Source organism: Onychomys torridus, chromosome 11, assembly GCF_903995425.1.
Source record: "Onychomys torridus chromosome 11, mOncTor1.1, whole genome shotgun sequence".
Lineage (NCBI taxonomy): Eukaryota > Metazoa > Chordata > Mammalia > Rodentia > Cricetidae > Onychomys > Onychomys torridus.
The window spans coordinates 38,570,846-38,584,919 of record NC_050453.1 but is presented as its reverse complement, the minus strand read 5'-3'; the positions used below and the strand labels follow the sequence as shown (position 1 = coordinate 38,584,919).

At 42.7% G+C, this 14,074-nt stretch overlaps 1 non-coding gene across 1 annotated transcript; it reads right to left on the bottom strand.

Annotated features, from left to right (window-relative positions):
- Positions 1–5,975: 5,975 nt before the first annotated feature.
- On the bottom strand, positions 5,976–6,166 carry LOC118593598. The gene has a single exon (XR_004946266.1). It is a non-coding gene; the product is annotated as a U2 spliceosomal RNA (small nuclear RNA).
- Positions 6,167–14,074: the final 7,908 nt, after the last annotated feature.

The window sequence follows — 14,074 nt, the reverse complement described above, 5'->3', positions numbered from 1 at the left end:
GTTTTGCCTGAATATATGTGTGCAGTGCCCTTGAAGAAGAAGGGGACATCAGATCCCCTGGGACTGCAGTGGTGGGTGGTTGAGTCACCTTGTCAGTGCTGGGAATCAAAGCTTTGAAACAGCAGCTAGTACATTTCACTGCTGAGCCATCTCTCCAGCCCAAGAGTGGTGTTTTCTAAAAGGGTGATAACCAAGAACTCCCCCACTTCCTCCCAATATGTTCCCATACAGATTGAAGTATTTTCAGGGCCAAATTTGAGTTAGGAGGCCATAGAAGGTGTAAAATAAATCCCAGACTTCTCTGGTTTGAGCCCTTCCCCTTCCCCAAAACATCATGCATGACACACACACAAAAATAATTAGGTCGTGACAACACAGCTGATGCAATTTCTTGATGGCCCTCTGCTTAAATAGCCGAAATTGATTTTATTCAATGACCTAAAACTAATTCGAATACTTTTCTGAGTCCAGGATGAACTTTAAAAAAAAAAAAAAAAAAAAAAAAAGTCTCCCTCTTACATTTCTCTCACAAAAACCAGTCGTGACTCACAACAAAAGCATTTCATTGAATTGTTTGCAGAAGATAGTAGCCTGTGTTTAAGGTACACTGCCTACAAAGGTACGCCAATAACTGTCTGGTGGGGGTTAGAAAGCTGACCCAGTGATTCCAATAGAAATGTAGATTAGATTCCTGAAAGTCCGGGCTCATTGCTGACACATGGTGTATGCTCAGGCAAGTTAATGGCTCGATACTCGCTATCTCAGGTCCCCACCTATCAAAGGGGTAGTCATATTTGCTGTTAGATAATGTCTGCATAGCACTTGGAGAACTTCAGACGGAGGCACCAGGAGTGTTCTGCTATCTGCAGCATGACCTCATACTGTCCAAAGAGTGGCCCTGCCAGGCCGGTTATCCTAACACCTTATGTTCAAATATTTCTTCAACTTGCCTTCTGCCTGATTCATTTCTAGGTATACTCCCTAGGTATTTTCGCTGTGTTGTTTGTGTTCTTAGAAAATTGATGCTTTGAAGAAATCAATAAACTAGGTTTTAAGAGTAGTGTAACTTTTTTTTTTTTTTGCTTGTGTTTAAGATCTAAAAATAGCCTTTAACAGTTGTCTAATTAGGGGAAATGGCTACCCAGGAGGGTTACGTTGTATTAGCTTATTCCAGGCATTCCTCTTGCTTACTTGTAATTTATTTCATATTATAAGATAATATATAGTGAGATATATATACATACATATATATATAGTGTTTGCTCTGTGAAAAGATTTAGGGCAGATATGGAAACTGCCGTAAATGTTGATATTTGTCTTTTTTCTTTTCAAAAAATTTTAATTAAAATTTATATGGATTTATTTATGTGTTTATGTGTGGGATGTATGGCCATGCCATGCATGTGGCCAGAAAACAACCCACAGAGAGTGGATTCTCTCCTACCCTGTGGCTAGAGTTCAGGTTATCTGTCTTGGTGGCAAGTACCTTGACCGGCTGAGCCAATGCGCTGGCCCTGTTCCTGTCTGTTTTCTAGAGAAATGAGATGGTAAGGAGGTGAGGGTTAGTTACTTAAAACTAAATCTAAACTCAACTGATAGTTCAACTAACTAATACCTGATGATCTCTTTGGGAAAACTTCGAAGGCTGTAAAGGTCAAAGGGTCACCTTGGGAATGACCAGATGACTAAAGAAAAGCAAAGCTTCTGACTCAATAACAAAACTTAGAGGTCAAGTCAAAGATAAGCAGTTGGCTGTGTTTCCCAAGAGCAAAGCACTTCATTCCTTCTGTATCTGTCAACATGCTTATCCATAGCTAATAAAAATATTTCAGAGACGCACCTTCGGTCTTTGGAACCTACCAGTTAATAACAGAAAGCATTATTTTATTTCTAAAGGAAGATTTCATTGGTAATCTGTCAAATAAGATTGTGTGTGTGTGTGTGTGTGTGTGTGTGTGTGTGTGTGTGTGTGCAGTCAAGAGGATGAGATTACAGATGTGGCCCTGTTTTCATGTGGGTGTTGGGATCCAGGCCCTGTCCTCATGCTTGCACACCAGGTACTTTACTGACTGAGCTATCTCCCCGCTGCAAAGATACTTTTTTTTTTTTTTTTTTTTAAGCAGCATTACAGTACTCAAACACAGCTTGAAATACCATTTGGACAGATCATGAACTTCAAGAGAAAAAGACCCTTTTCAGAGGAGATATCGAACAAAACACTTTGGGCTTTACAGTAATAATTTTCAATTATAAGAACTTTTGACAATTTTATAGAATCAGTATTGAGAGAGACTAAATTATCATCAACTGTGTTGATAAAAATTCCTTCCCAGGGAAGGCCCCTATGACAAACCAAGGTACAATTCCACCCAAATTTACCAGGGGAAACAAGGAATTATTAGCCTTACTCACAGAGCAATGGGTGAGAGGTTACCAGCAGTAGTGTAGGTGATGTTAGGTGATGTTAGGTGATGTTAGGTGATGCAAGTCTGCACTCAGCAGGTGATGACTTCTCCATGGCTGTATAGATAGAACCACCTTCCCCATCTATGCCCTCTAGATCCTCTCCCAAGACCATGAGCTATTAGGGCAGAGGTACATACAACTAATTGAGAGGTGTTGCTGTTGCTGGATACTTAGGTGAGGGTCCTATGACCCTCCCGATCCTCTCTAGGAAAGGAGGTAAAGAGTCAGGGGGCCAGCTCTGATGCTCTTTTGTAAACTGGCCCAGCAGAACTCCTGAAGATGGTGGCAGTTTGCTCAGGGCATAGTCCTAAATGTAATGTGCATTTAGATTAGGAGATCAGAATCATGGTAGTACTTTCTCGTTAGAAAGATATTCTTTCTAATAGAATTCCAGCAATAGAAAGCTACAGGTTTCATCAGCTAATGGGTCAGGTATCATTTTTTTTTTCCAAATTATATCTGTTCCATGTTTGTGACTTATAAGATATGGTTTGTTACCATTTTCCCCCTTAATAATAGCAGATATTATGATGGGTACACTGATGGTTAGGAATGCATGTTCTGAAGGAAAACAAGAACACTGGTTCTGGAGTCAGTCACATGACTTCAAATTCTTCTAGATCTTCACATTTACTAACTGTTCTCTGTATCTTTTTAAAGAGTATATTTATTTTATTTTATTTTGTTTTGTTTTTTGCTTTTTTTGAGACAGGGTTTCTTTGTGTAACTTTGCGCCTTTCCTGGAACTCACTTTGTAGACCAGACTGGCCTCGAACTCACAGAGATCCACCTGCCTCTGCCTCCCGAGTGCTGGGATTAAAGGCGTGTGCCACCACTGCTTGGCTATTTTATTTTATTTTTAAAATTATGTGTATATGTTTGTGCATATGTATGCACATGTGTGCATGGATGCCCACAGAAGCAGAAAAGGATTACAGATCCTCTGGAGCTGGAGTTATGGGCTGTTGTGAGTATCTCCATGTGGGTTGCTAGGAATTGAACTCTGGTCCTTTGGAAGAGCAGCAAGCACTCTTGATTCCCAAACCATCTCTCCATCTATCTTTGTTTCCTTTTCTTTTATAAATTCTTCTGCAGCAGAGTCTCACTATGTAGTCCTGGCTGGCCTGGAACTCACTGTGTAGACCAGGCTGGCTTCAAATTTACAGAGATCTACTTGCTCACCCCTGCCTCCCAAGTTCTGGGATTAAATGTGTGTACCACCATGCCCAGCTAAATTCTTTTTTTTTTTTAACTTGAATTGCTATTTTGTTTGAATGTGTGGTTTGCCTGCATGTATGTCAATACACCATGTGCATGCCTGCTGCATGTGGAGACTAGAAAATACCCCAGGAACTGGAGTTACAGACAGTTTTGAGCTCTCTATGGGTGGTATGCCAGGAATCAAACCTGGGTCCTCTGGAAGAGCAGCCAGTGCTCTTAAACTCCTGACCTGTTTCTCTAGCACCCCTCCATTGTAGACATATTTATTTAGTATTTATTTAGGATGGAGGCCAGAGGACAGCTTGTGGGAGTCGGTTCCCTTCTTCTGTCATGCTAAACCTGAGGACTGAACTCAGCTTGTCAGATACGGCAGCACCTGCCTTCACCCTAAGAACCATTTTGCCAATGCTGTTTCTCTTTCTTCAGCAAGGAAATAATATTTATTTCAAAAGTTACAAAGATCAAGGGCAATACTGCATGCATGCCACCTTGAACAGTTCTTGGCCCATATTCAATAATAGACCCTCCATTTGCACACTACACTAAGTTTGAATCAGATTCAGAGACAAAAAAAATGTGGGGTTTTTGGCATGTGGGTCATGTGTGATATGTGTGTGGAGGTCAGAGGTCAACTCCAGGTGTCTCCTCAGTCGCTCTGCACCTTATTTTTTGAGACAGGGTTTCTCACTGAACCTGGATCTTACCAATCGGCCAGGAAGCCCCAGGAAGCTTTCTGTCTCCATCTCCCCAACCCTGGGATCACAAGAGCACCTCATACATGGGCTCTAGGGATCTGAACTCAGAGCCTCATGCTTACACAATAAGTACTCACCAGCAAAGCCATCTCACTAACCCCAAATGTAGTTAGTGCCTGGGATGTTTATCAGGGCAGATCCTTCTCTCAACACCTGATGGGGAGGAAGAACAGAGCAGAATGGGAGAAAGAAGCCATGCCATAGAGTGGGGACTGGGGGGCCGAGCCTCTCTGTCACCCCAGTTAGGCACCCTATGTGCTTTAGCTAATCAGCCTTTCATACTTCCACTCAGCATTGCCATCGGGGATTTCTGTTTCCGAGAAGGAGTGTTTTGTTAGAATCGGCACTGAGTCTGTTCACTACTTTGGATAGTGTAGATTTTCTAATCAGCATTCATTCAGTCCATGAATGTGGGCTGTCTATCTTATGTCCTCTTCAGTTGGTTAATTTGGTTTTGTCACAGTATTGAGGATTGAATGCAGGTGCTCTTCCAGGGGAGTAGCCCCACAACCCTGGAATTTTCACTGAAGAGGTCATTCATTCCTTGGTTGAATTTGTTCCTAGTGTAGGTTGGTTTGTTTGTATTTGTGTGTGTGTGTGTGTGTGTGTGTGTGTGTGTGTGTGTGTGTGTGTGTTTTGAAAATAAATAAATGGAATCTCATTGGTAATTTCTTAGCAGTTTTGTTACTGGTATATTACAAAGTTGATTTGTACATTTTGTGTTTCACAAACTAACGGAATTGATGGGTGGTAACAGTTAGCTTTTGGTAGAATGTTAGGTTTTTCCTTAGGCAAAGACATGCTGTGTTTGAACAGGATAGTTTCACTTCCTTTTTATCTCAGCACCTGTCATTTATTTCTCTTGTTTTATTGTCCTGGATAAGATTTCCAATATTGGGGCTGGAGAGATCACTCAGAGGTTAAGAGCACCGACTGTTCTTCCAGAGGTACTGAGTTCAATTCCCAGCAACCACATGGTGGCTCACAACCATCTATAATGAGATCTGGCACCCTCTTCTGGCACACAGGCAGAACACTGTACACATAATAAATAAATCTAAAAATGAAAAAAATTGTTAAAAAAAATTTCCAATATTGTATTTAACCAAAATAATGAAAGTATCTATCTCTGTCTTATTTTGCTTTTTTGTTCTTGTTTTTGAAAGCAAACACACTTTATTTCTTAGGACCCATTTCCAATTATGTAAGAGCAGGATTACTTATGAAAACAAATTTAAGTTTTAAGAGAGTACCTCACTCTGCATTCCTAGTGGGTCTGGAACAATGTAAGTACGATGACTTCACAAGAACGCCCTGCCTCTGCCTCTGGAGGGGGTGGAATTTAAGGCTTGAAAAGCCGGGGCCCCATGAGTGTTCATGGTATTCCAAACGTTGAAGTAGCCTAGAATCTAAAACCCCAAGGAAACAAGATAAGGAGGGAAAACTAGAAATTTACAAGTAAACCTGGACCCGGTCCCAAGTTATCCTAGGTATACTATCTTAGTGCTTATATTGAACCAAGTTTACCCTCCGACGGGGTGCACCGTTCCGAGAGGTACTATAATGCCAGGTCAATGGGTGGAGTGGACAGGGCAAGCTCATATTCCAACCCCAAACTCCAAAAACCAATTTAATATGTTGTACTCAGATAGAGAACGTATCAGATATTGAACTGATAAGAACAGATACTACACTTGATCTTAGGCAAAAAGCCAAGAAGCGATACCCGGCACACCACAAAGAGCCTTGCTCCACGCCCTCCAGCCACACTGACATCGTGGTGACCGCTCGCAACCCGCTCTTCCCCGCGCCTCCTTCTGCTTCTCATCTGCGTCCGCGTCCTGGGGCGCCTCACTCGCCCCCTCCCATCCCACAGTTTCAGCTACAAACCCCACGACCCCGGCGCTCCCGCCGCGTCTGATTTGCATGCCCCGCCTCTGTCTTGTTCTTAATTTTAGAAATGATCTGAGTTTTCCTTGTTGGTATTAGCTTTATCATCTGTAGCTTTTATTCTGCTGGGTTTATTGTATTGAAATGTATTCCTTTTATACCTAATTTTTGAGGGCTTTTTATTATGAAGGAACGTTGAGTTAATTTATTTATGTGCTTATTTTTGTTTTTTGAGACAAGGTCTTACTCTATAGCCCAATCTGTCCTGGAACTCACAGTAATCCTCCTGCTGCAGCATTTTAAGTGTTGGGATTTGCAGGGGTGAATATACATACTAGCAGAATTTTATGAAACTGTTTTTCTGTATCTACTGAAATGATTTTTTTGTTGTTGTTTTGTTGATGATATTGTGTTTTGGGGGGGTTTGGGGAGGGGGAGGGTTTTTGTTTGTTTGTTTTGGTTGGTTGGTTGGTTGGTTTTGGTTTTTCCAGACAGGGTTTCTCTCTGTAACAGTTCTGGCTGTCCCAGAACTCTCTTTGTAGACCAGGCTGGCCTTGAACTCTGCCTTCCGAGTGCTGAGATTAAAGGCATTGTGGGGGGGGGGGCATCCCTCACCCCCACACTTCCCCAGAGTACTCTTGAGTAGAAGCAGCAGGAAATACTAGTTAGAAGGATAGAGGGGACAGAAACAGATAGAAAATACAGGATAGACTCAGGAGGACCTGGACCCTAATCCATTGGGCCCGACTGTCTTTGCCCTAATTCCTATTTAAAGGAACGCCAAGGGGTGGAGCAAAAGACCTGCCCCCCAGCAGAGCCAAGTGCAGACCATCTCAGACACCTGCACTCAGGTCCGTGGTCTAATCATCCTCTTTATGCAGACCTGCTGGGTAAAGCCACTAGGAACCTAAAAATGGGCTCCAAAAAAGACATGTGCCTCCACTGCCGGGAAGATATTTTTTATTTCCATATACTGAGCGGCCCCTGCATTGGGACAGTTCCTAGCTGATCATGGTGTATCATCTTCCGTGTGCTGCTGGATTCGATTTGGTCATCTTTCTCTGAGAACTCTTGCACTGTGTTGAACAGGGATACCGGTATGTACTGTTTTATGTAGTTGTCATTGGGTCTCTTTCTGGGTCGAGTACCAGGAGAGTGTTGTCCACACAGACTGAGTTTGAAGATTTTCCTTCATTTTAATTCTGACATAGTTTAAGAAGAACTGTTATTGATTCTTTAAAAGTGTGGGAGAATTCAGCAGTGAAGCCTCCTAGCCCTCCTGGCCTTTCCTTTGTTGGGAGACTTTCAACACTAGCTCAACCTCGGCGGTTATTACAGTTTTGCTCAAATCTCCCATGTTCTCTCGGTTCCTTTGTGATAGGTTCAGAAATTATCCATTTTTTCTAGGTTTTCCAATTATATATATAGTTGTTCATAATAGTCCTTAATGACTCTTAGTATCTGTGTTATTAGTTATAACGCTTCCTTTTTAAAATGTATCACTCTGTGTGTGTGTGTGTGTGTGTGTGTGTGTGTGTGTGTGCGCGTGAGCATGCCTCAGCTTACTAGCCTCAAGGTTGACTGTGAACTCTTGATCCTCCTGCCTCCATTTCCCAAATGCCAAGGTTAAAGGAGGGTGGTTACCATACCCAGAAAAATGTATTATTTTTTGATGGAGGCACTTGCTGTAATAAATTTCCCTCCTAATACCACTGCAGAAACTTCAGTTGCAGAAGCACATGTTTGTCCAGAAATATCTGTGAACAAGGTGGACTAGCCAATGACCGGATCATTCTACTCAAAGTCCTTTAACTCCTTGGTAGGTGCAGTTTTGCCCTGTGTGACCCTACACACCAAACAAGGTAAACATTAGAGTTCAAAGGAGCACCACTGGTAAGAACTTGAGGGCGTGTGTGAGAGAAAATGGAAGAGCCTGAAGATGCTGGGGGATGCTGGGAAACGTGTCTTCTAGACAGGACACAACCATTGCACTCATGACTTCATGGCTACCATGGTGACCTGCATATGACCTACCCAAGATTGGGTCTCTCAACAATTCTATCATGGACTAGAGAGGGGCTCGTGAGGCCTCACTCCTCCTTGGGAAGTTCCTGGGAGTGAATGGTTCCTGGGGGAGGTAAGAGTCAGTTTGTGCAGTAGTGTAGCCACTGGCAAGCTGCCTATGTGCTAGGAAATCACCCATCCCCTGTGCTCATTCGAGCAACCCTGATGAAACTCAGTGGGTCACAATAAAAACAGAAAACGAAGAGATGGAAGTAGTGGGGCTTAATGGAAAGATGTGGTTCTGCAGGAGTGAGAGATGATGGGAAAGGGTAATGGAATGAAAATGGGCAAGGCTGGCGGTGGTGGCACACGCCTTGAATCCCAGCATTTGTGTGGCAGAGCCAGCTGGATCTCTGTGAGTTCGAGGCCAGCCTGATCTATAGAGTGAGTTCCAGGACAGGCTCCAAAGCTACAGAGAAACCCTCTCTTGAAAAACCAAAAAAAAAGAAAGAAAGAAAGAAAATGACCAAAATACATTATATACATGTGTTAAGTTACCAAAGAATGAAAAATTATTAAAAGAATCTACAAGTTGAATATAATCATTATGGAGTCTAAATAGATCAGAGAAAAAATACCATATATGGGAACCCAGAGGACATCTGAGTAGTAGGAATTAATGTTTTCGTGGCCTCAGATGATGTAGCTAAGGCTGACATTGACCAGAGGGTCGGGATTACAGGTGCGGGATTACAGTCATGCACGACCATGCCCAACAAGAGTAGATGGTTCTAAAGCCCATTTGTCGAGGTTTGCATCTCCGTCGCTTTACTTTTATTTATTACTTAATGGGTGTTGAAGGTCGAACCCAGGGCCTTGTGCATGCTAGGCAAGTGTGTGATGTCCTTGCCCTTTTAACAGGTAATCAGGGTTGGTGAGATGGCTCAGCTAGAAAAGGCAGTTGGCACCAAGCCTGGACCTGAGTTAGAGCCCCAGAACCAATATCGTAAAGGAGAAGTGACTCCTATAACTTATACTCATTTTGTGTCTTGCTTTGTGATTCAGATTCCTACTGTATTTTATAATATTACCTCACAGCATTGTGGGAGTTAAATTGTTTAATACATATTACACATGTGGAAATAGTGATTGTCATTAATAGGCAATTAATAGTCCAAATCTATCTATCCATCTATCCATCCATCCATCCATCCATCCATCCATCATCTATCCATCCATCCATCCATCCATCATCTATCTATCCATCCATCCATCCATCCATCCATCATCTATCCATCCATCCATCCATCCATCCATCCATCCATCCACCCACCCCACCCACCCATCCACCCATCCATCCATCCATCCACCCATCCATCCATCCACCCACCCATCTATCCATCCATCCACCCACCCACCCACCCACCCATCCACCCACCCCACCCACCACCCATCCACCATCCACCACCCACCCACCCACCCATCCACCCATCCACCCACCCACCCACCTATCCATCCATCCATCCACCCACCCACCTATCCATCCATCCACCCACCCATCCATCCATCCATCCATCCACCCATCCCATCCATCCATCCATCCATCCATCCATCCATCCATCCATCATCCATCCATCCATCCACCCATCCATCCATCCATCCATCCATCCATCCATCTACTTCTATTTTGTTCCACTCATCAAGCAGTGATGAATAAGTGGTTGGATCTCCAGTCCCATGGGCCCTGATGCCCCCATCTGTCTGTCCTCTGAGGGCTCCTGGCAAGAGCAGGATACATAGACTTACAGGCAAGAAAAAGTCAGGGTCACCATCTCTTCCTAGGAAGAGGTGCAACTTAATATATCTAAGACTCCCCTTCCCCACCCTTCTCTGTCAAGCAGGGTCTTGCTATGAGTAGTCCTGGCTAGCCTACCATGCATGCACACCAGACTGTTCTTGAACTAGTAGCAGGCCCATACCTCCTGGGGTTACAGATGTGTGAGCTGCCACACCCATCCTTATCTACACCTGTCTATGGATCTTGTGTCCCTTTGTTGGAGATGAAACAAGAGAAAGTCCATTTAAACCACTGGAAGCCAGGTGGGGTGGTACATGCCTCTAGTTTCAGCTACTCGCAAGAAAGTACCGGGAAGATTGTTAGGGCTCATACATTTGAGACCAGCCTGAGCAATGCAGTGAGACATGATCTCAAAACCAAACAAAAATGAGACTGAGAGTAGATTTTTGAAACTTGCTCATCAAGAAATGTAACTCCAAAAAAAAAAAAAGAAATATAACTGCTATGGATATATATATATATATAATGTGTATTATATTATATTATAAATTATATTATATTATAAATTAAATTATATTATATTATATTATATATATTTTTCCTAAACAGGACTGCCATGGGTTATATAATTAATACCCTTTTAGGCAATATAACAGGATCTAAGACTTGACAGCTGTTTTAGGAGTACTCAACTGGCTGGGCGTGGTGGTACTTTAATCCTGGCACTCTGAGTTCAAAGCCAGCCTGGTCTATGTTACATAGCGAGTTCCAGGACAGACAGGGCTATACAGAGAGACTCTGTCTCAAAATAAAAACAAAAAACAAAACTAAAACAAGCCCCAGAGCACTCTACTTACTTGTAATACTGCTCAACCCAGGATGAAATTGTTACATAAACCTCTTGGAAACAGGAAAAACAAACAAACAAACAAAACCCCCCACATAACCAGAAAGATGCACTCTATTTAGGTAAAGCTGATTATGGTAAAGCTTGCTGCTTTTACTCAACAAATTAACTTTTTGATTTTTTTGAAAAGTTTTTTTTTTTTTAAAAGATTCTGCATGTATGAGTGTTTTCCTACATGTATGTATGTCTGTGAACCACATGTATGCTTGGTGCCTGAGGAAGCAGTGAGCCTCCATGTGGGTGCTGGGAACTGAACCCGGGTCCTTGCAAGAACAGTAAGTACTAACTACTGAGCCAACACCCCAGTCCCTAGACCTTTCATTTTTAATGGGGTTTCACTATATTGCCCAGGCTAGCCCTGAACTCTTGGGCTCAAGCAATCCTCCCTCAGCCTCTTGAGCAGCTGCAGATACCAATGTGTACCACTGGGGGGCACACTCACCACGATTTTACTCTCAACAATTCCTGCTCCCTGGAATAAATCGGGACACAAAAGGAGGAGCCCAGCCAGTTATGAGACTTTAAATAAATTCAGTCAGGAAAGGCAGACCACCACTACCTTCTCTACCAGCCGCGAGTCAGTCATTCCTCGACAGGTTTGAGCAGACAGAATCAAGCTCCGGCCGAGGTTTCAACCAGCAGCTTATGGAAGCTTCTTTTCTTTTCTTTTGGTTTTTCGAGACAGGGTTTCTCTGTAGCTTTGCCCCTGTCCTGGAACTCACTCTGTAGCCCAGGCTGGCCTCGAACTCACAGAGATTCGCCTGGCTCTGCCTCCCGAGTGCTGGGATTAAAGGCGTATGACATCACCGCCCAATTGGAAGCTTCTTTTCATCAGAGGCCTTATTGGTTGTCTCATGACAGTGGTGATGGATTTTTTCCAGCCTTCAAATTATCCACTTAATCCAGAAATTTTCCAATTTCCCACCACTGGCTTCTTTCAGGATCATAAAGGTCTCTTAAGTTTTTAAGTTACACACACACACACACACACACACACACACACAATCATAAAGGTCTTACACACACACACACACACACACACACACACAGTGTGGTACCTACAGCAGTATTAGGAGTAATGGAAGATTTCACTTAAGATTTACAACTATGTGGCCTTAGAAGCAAATCTCAGCCAGAGTGACTGCAGAAAGGGAGTCAGAAATGAAGTTGTGGTCCAAGAGTAAGAACATGTGGGAGACAAAAGGCCAAACATCCTGTCCACGGTGTGCAGTGCCCGTTTTTTCCTGTGTTTGCTCATGTGAGACTACACTTTCCCTACCAGACAAGAGCATCCTTAGCCACAGAGGGTTCTTGGTGGTTTAAGCCATGTCTAAGTAACAGGCAGATGTTTCCTTTTGCAGTGCAGGGGGAGCAAATAGAGCCTCACACGCTAGGTAAGTATTCTACCACTAAGTGACACCCATCCTGGTCTTCTTAGGAGATAGTGATGCTGTTTCACCTAGGCTGACCTCAAATGCCCAGGAAGTCACTTTCCTTTGACTTATTTATGTAATAGGTGTTGGTGACCGACCGAACCCAGGGCCTGGACCTGAGTTTGATCCCCAGAACCAACATGGTAAAAAGAAATGACTCCCACAATGTATACTCAGTACATGACTACTGAGGCATGTGTTCCCTCACATAATTAAATGTAAAAAAAGAAAATGGAGCTATTCTTGAGTACACATCCTCAGTGACTGTGAAAACTAGTTTATACGTATATGCACATGTCAAATTATCTACTTTATATAAAGCACCATAAAATACATAGTCTCTAAACAGATATAGAGTGACTATGTAGTATAAAATGAGGGGTGACTAGGAAATCTAAAAAGGCTCTTTAGGGAGGCAATTAAACACATAAGAACCCTGCTACAGAGACACTTGAGAAATCAAAATACATGGATAAAAACGTCATGGTTGCTATGTCTCTAAGCAATGCACTTGTTTGCCCCGAGCTTCTCTTAGCCAAGGTCATTAAAATTTGCAAAGAAAAAATTTGGAATAATTGCTGGGCAGTGGTGGCGCACACCTTTAATCCCAGCACTGGGGAGGCAGAGGCAGGCAGATCTCTGTGAGTTCGAGGCCAGCATGGTCTACAAAGCAAGATCCAGGACAAGCACCAAAACTGCACAGAGAAACCCTGTCTCGAACCCCCGCCACACACACACAAAAAAAGTTGGATTAATTAAAAAACAGGCTTGTAAATCATTAAGTTTATAACACACAGAGTACAAACCCAAAAAGTAAATTTATTTAAATATTACTAAAATAGCTTTTAAAGTTATTTACACATTAGCTGCTACAATTTTTTTTTCCTGAAAGGTATAAGCAATGTATCACTTCAAAATTATTTAAGTCAGTAGAACATTTAATAAAACACTTCTTTTTCCATATGATATGCATGTAAAAAATAAAGACTTTCCAAAACTTTTTTTTTAATATAATTCTTTATAAAATAAACCTGGTCGTCTGACTTCTGACAGGAACAGATTATAATAAAGGTACAAATGTTGCTAGTCTCCCTGGAAAGAGGTTAGACCACTTTCTCCCACCCACCATGAGACCCCCAGGGGGTAAAGAAAGGTTCACAGGACTCTAAAGTAGAATTTTCATCTAGAACTCAGATCTAGAGCTGTAAGAATTGAAGACAAGAGGGCAGCTGGCAGGCAAGAAAGCCGAGCTCTGAGTGCAAAGAAGCAAAATCCTGACTCTAACAGCGGAGACGTATGTCCACCGTTCTTCGGGGATGGTACGGTTTACTCTTCTTGGCTTGAGGCACTCAATAAAACTGATCACGTGCATAGTATATTTTTGTATTTGTTATGGAGTGCTAGTCAAGGACTCAAAGTGCTCATGTGCAAGCACAAAACGGAGTCCTCTGCAATAGCCTAGCAGGGAACTGTGTACCATTGTTTGAAGTTGTCTGTGTGCGTGTTGTGGGGAGCGTGGTAAGACAGTATTTCATTCTGCTGCCCATGCAGGCTGGCTTGAAACTCACTATATAGCTAGTGATGGCCACGAATTCATAGC